General features: G+C 38.6%; 1 protein-coding gene across 4 annotated transcripts in view; it reads left to right on the forward strand.

Annotated features, from left to right (window-relative positions):
- LOC134454621 (transforming growth factor beta-1 proprotein-like) overlaps positions 1 to 5000 on the forward strand; it is a 44357-nt gene that overhangs the window by 36357 nt on the left and 3000 nt on the right. The window lies entirely within an intron of this gene.

Below are 5000 nucleotides of genomic sequence, written 5' to 3' on the forward strand. Positions count from 1 at the left end.
CACTAACTCAGAACAAATAAAATCAAAATCTTTATTTGGTTTATTCTAAGAACTCTCAGGTACATAGTAAAATAACATTTTTCAAAAGTGGGACCAAATATATTCTAGAAGAAAGCCAATATCGTAGGTGGGCCGCAAGCCAAAAACAAATGTAATGCCACCTGAAATAGTCAACTCATATGCCTTCAACTAAATGATTCAGAGTGAAATATGGCCGAACTAAACAGGCTTTCTCTTTGAACAGTTCAATGTATGTTTAACGACTCCAAATAGTTGGAATATACCGTAATCCATACGCCAGACTCAGTGTTCTCTGTTTATAGAGGCCTACCTACTCTGACCATTTGCTTGTGTTCGCGAATGCTCGCCAAGAACTTGAAACAAACAGAAAAACGGGTGCGATGTTCGGGAATGTTTGCCTGCGGTTGCGAACTTGGAACACGGGTTGGTTCCAACCAACGGTCCTGGTCTGGCCCGCAGTGAGTATTCCGTTCATCAGGGGGTCCATTTCCTTCCTCCTCGTTGGCCGACATGTTGACGTGCATGCGTGTGTGCCCAGGCCGTTTGATTGATGGGCAGGGGGTTCTGAGCCTGTGGGCCCAATCACTGCTTCATGAAGCACTTCATATATGTAGACACACGCACAAACGTATGCATTTGTTTAAGGGAAAACATGCACTTTTGCCAAGTTGATGGCAGGACCTTGGCATTGGACACTGTGGGAAATAAAGGGAAAAGAGAACAAACTGTGTACATACTGTATGCGTAGACACACGCACACACAGACACTCACTCACACACACACACACACACACACACACACACACACACACACACACACACACACACACACACACACACACACACACACACACACACACACACACACACACACACACACACACACACAGAGAGAGAGAGACTGATATGCATTAGTATACTGTATGTATCAAGCTGAGACAAGACCGTCCAAAAATTACATGATGAGCTATAAACTTGTAAGCGTTACTGAGTAAGTACTGTAATCTTGTTTCAGCTTACTGTATATTTATATGTACAAAAGCAATCTAATACCTGAAACATTTTTGTGCAGAATTATGTTGCATCCATTCAAGCTTCGTGCAAGCTTTGAACTCAAGACTCCTCAAATTAGCATCAATTTACCGTCATGATTACTTTGCGGCCGATTTGTACTGTCATCATCGTAGCCAACTTTTATGAAGCAGTGTGCTGGAATGCATCTCAAATGTCATGAGTGAATGAGAAGCAACCAACAATGACTAAACATGCATGGGAACAGCTTCGGGACTGTTGGTGAGACCATTCTCAGGCACAGAACAACGTGTCTGGGAAAATGCTAAGGGGCTGAAATGGGATCTTCACAGCAAAACTCGAAGGTTTTCTTGAGGACACTGAAATAATAGTAATAATAATAATAATAATAATAATAAGTACATTTAGCTTTGTGTAGAGTCTTTCAGATACTACATCACACAGCAAATGTCAAGTATATATCTCAGTTAGAGTAAGTTCCAAATTCTGATCTAGACTAAGAGAAAATAAGACACAAGAAAGACAAAAGAAGCATTAAATCCAAGTGTAGGATTAAAACATCTGACGAGTAGTTTGTTATGTACTGCTATATGCCGTAGTATTATGTCCCATGCTATTCATTGATGAAATGTTGTATAACACCCTCAGACATGGCCCCAGTTATAAATGTACTGTCGTAGTAGGTTACTTAGTTTAATGTCGTGGCCTAGTAGGTTACTTACAGTTTTTCTTGATCGCTTTAACACGATTTTTAAAACTGACTCACACAAAGTTGTCATGATCACTATTTCAACAAAGCAAAAGACATGTTGTGCATATGTGTTAACACATTCTTGTTGACTTGACATATTTCCCATTCATATAACACAGTTTTTGCTAAACAGTTAACCTATGTGCCATTTAAGTAGTGCACATTTCATTGTTTAAGCTCTGATAACCATACAGAAAAATCTACTCCTGACTTTTAGAAATTACCGTCAGTTGTGTGAACACACCAGAGCACCTATTTGACACTCCTTCTCAAAAATCTTAATTTAGCAATCAGTCTTCATACACAGAGTCTTCTTGTTTGTTCTTGGCATGGAGTTATTTTGCAAATATACTGTAAGTGCATTCTCGTACTGAAATATCATGTTTTACTTTACACATATTTTCTGTAATACAGTTATCAGCCATTAGTACATTTTTGATTACAGTAAAAAAAAACAAAAAAAAAACAAGGAAAACAAACAAACAAACAAAAACTACATCAAAGCATTCTGATTCTCAATCCAGTTCTTTGCCTTAAGACATTATTGTTACACGGACCCACTACCTAGCCTACTGACAATTTTACATATGAAAAGACACACCACTCAAATCTTTATGCAAAGCATTTACTGGGAATGCTATCTCTCAGTCAGTAGATCCTGATCAAGCAGAGTCAGTGGCTAAGTAAAAGAAACAACAATGGAACTGGCTTGAATGTTATGTAATTGACAACAGTGTTAAATAACGGTAAATTGTGTCAACATGATAGCCGTGTTTTGGATTTTTACGACCATTGTGTAATGACTGACTGGGAGTGTTCATACACTGCTATGCAGTATGTATTGGACAGAAGACAGAGTTTGCTTTTATTGCATATGTTAAATATTTTGGAAACGTAGTAGCCTTTTGCAAACAAAGATGTTGTGTTTGGAGAATCGGTTTAACTGGTTAGCTCACTGCGTGAACTGGTATGAAAATGTGCTTTTTGGAGTGACAACTGTGTCAAAGCAATCAAGAAAAACTGTAATGTAATGTCGTAGTCATGTAGTACTGTGGTAGTTAAGTCTTTTCACTGTCTATTACACTGTTCCACTGGAGGAATGGTGTGAATGAAGAGGCTAGAGTAGTGAGTGGGTGCACGACTAGGCGGACTGTTGTTTGGTCAGGTGTGCCAGCCTGGACTTTGATGTGCTTGAAAGGTGCTCCTTTACTAGCTAGCTTAAGCCTGGTTCCAAAACAAATTTCTAAATTAAAGTGTCCGCATTTTAACCAGCTGGCAACCCAAATATTGTTTGAGCAGCTGCAATGATGCAGAAGGGTTTGGTTATTTTTTATTTATTTTTTAAGGGTTTTCAGCCATGTTATGTGTTATGTGCTACGTGTTTACGTTTTTAAATAAAATGTAATAAATTAAATTGTAATGGCAGGGTAGGATGGTCATGAACAAGGTCATGTACCACCAACACCAGCTTCCATTTAGATTTTTTTTTCTGCCAAACAAACGATTTCATGCATTGTGCAATTTCATTCAACTTAAGGTGCAGGTCACCTGTAGAAATACTTATACATACAGTATATTCATGCATCTTCACACTACACAATGTACTGAAGTAGTCCAGAGTATGTAAGATTTCTTTGCCAGCGTACTGTAGCTATTAAGTCTTACATAAACCCTTAAACTCCACAATGTACAAATAAAGACAGAAGCAGCAGTACCCTGCTGAGCGCGTCAGGTCCCAGACAGCCACAGGGTGGTTATGAAGATGAAGTCTTGCATGTGGAAGACCTTATGGGCAGTTCTCCGCGGGAGAAGCCAGAGAGGGTTGGCTCTAAAGTGTGTTTATGTTCATGAAGTGTGTTTATAATGGACTAGTGACAAAATCTTGTCACTGTGGCATTTTTGTGTGCGGGAATGTAAACATTTTGTCGCGGGACGACCCCTGTTAGTGATCTTCAATGAGCCTCAGGAAAACATACCAAAGGCATTCCTTGTCTGTTGAGCTGATACTAATGTGAAAAGTATTTTTGGCTGGTTTGGTTTCTTAGTTTTTTTGTGAGGATGTTATGCCCTATCTCCATGTGTGGGGTCTAGGACCCAGCCACGGCACTCATCCTTACCAAAGATGGATGTGGTATCCTCATTTTAAAACTTGACTTAATAATACGGTGCAAAGTCCATGTCCATCAAGTATCTATCTAATGTGGCTGAAATTCTTATTTTTTTTAAATGAATGAGGTACAAATTGTGAAACTGCTAGAGGAAAGTTATTTTGTGCCTCCGTCCCAACCATATCATAATTTGTTGTTAATGTACTGTACAAGATGGAATATTAGATTAACTTTTTTTTTATCTTAGTTTGGGTGAAATTCCGTGTCATAAATCAGGAGAGGTAATGTTCTTGAGTGGTTTAGAAGTCTATGTGCAGAGCTTATACATCTCGGTGGAGATGATAGTGAGCAGAACACAAAATCATAAATTCAATGTGCCACCCTGAAAAGGACTTCCAGAGGCCTCAGCATTCCATTTCCCTGAATTAACCTTTTGGGCAGGCCTCACTCAAATAGACTCAAAGGTAATTGTGGACTTTCATCTTTAGGTCAGATGTTGCTCATCCTACTGTTCAGTCTGATGTTTTGTGATTCAGTTTACAATTAACATAATGTACATTGAACTGCAAAAAATGCAATTTTACTGATAATAGAAATGTAAAAGGAATCTCTCAAACATCTTGATGATAGCCGTTAGTGTGGTGTCATACTTTCTGTTTTCAATTGGGGTGTCAAAAGTATGCTCTTAAAGCTCTTGAACTCAGAGTCTTGAAAACTTCCATAAGCACTCTAAATTTAGTAGCAATTTAGTAGTGCCAGGTTGTCCTCCAAGCACTAGTTGAGACAGTGCCTGAATCCAGGATACCCAATATTGTTACACATTTGACTTGAAGTACGTATTCTGTAAACAGAACTCTAGGCTCCACTCCAGAAGTTCAAATTCCATTGCTAAATGCAAGTCCATGCACCAAACTCTGCAACAGACATTATGTTGAAAATTATTCAGGCCTATTTTTGTCCATATTGCTCAATAAAATCTGTTATGTTCGTGTATTGTAATAACCATACATAAAATTCTATTTGGAAAATATAAACTCAATTGCTGCCAAACGGTCTTTGTGTGAAAACAGCTCTCCAAGTCCATAGTA

The sequence above is a fragment of the Engraulis encrasicolus genome, chromosome 8, assembly GCF_034702125.1.
Source record: "Engraulis encrasicolus isolate BLACKSEA-1 chromosome 8, IST_EnEncr_1.0, whole genome shotgun sequence".
NCBI lineage: Eukaryota > Metazoa > Chordata > Actinopteri > Clupeiformes > Engraulidae > Engraulis > Engraulis encrasicolus.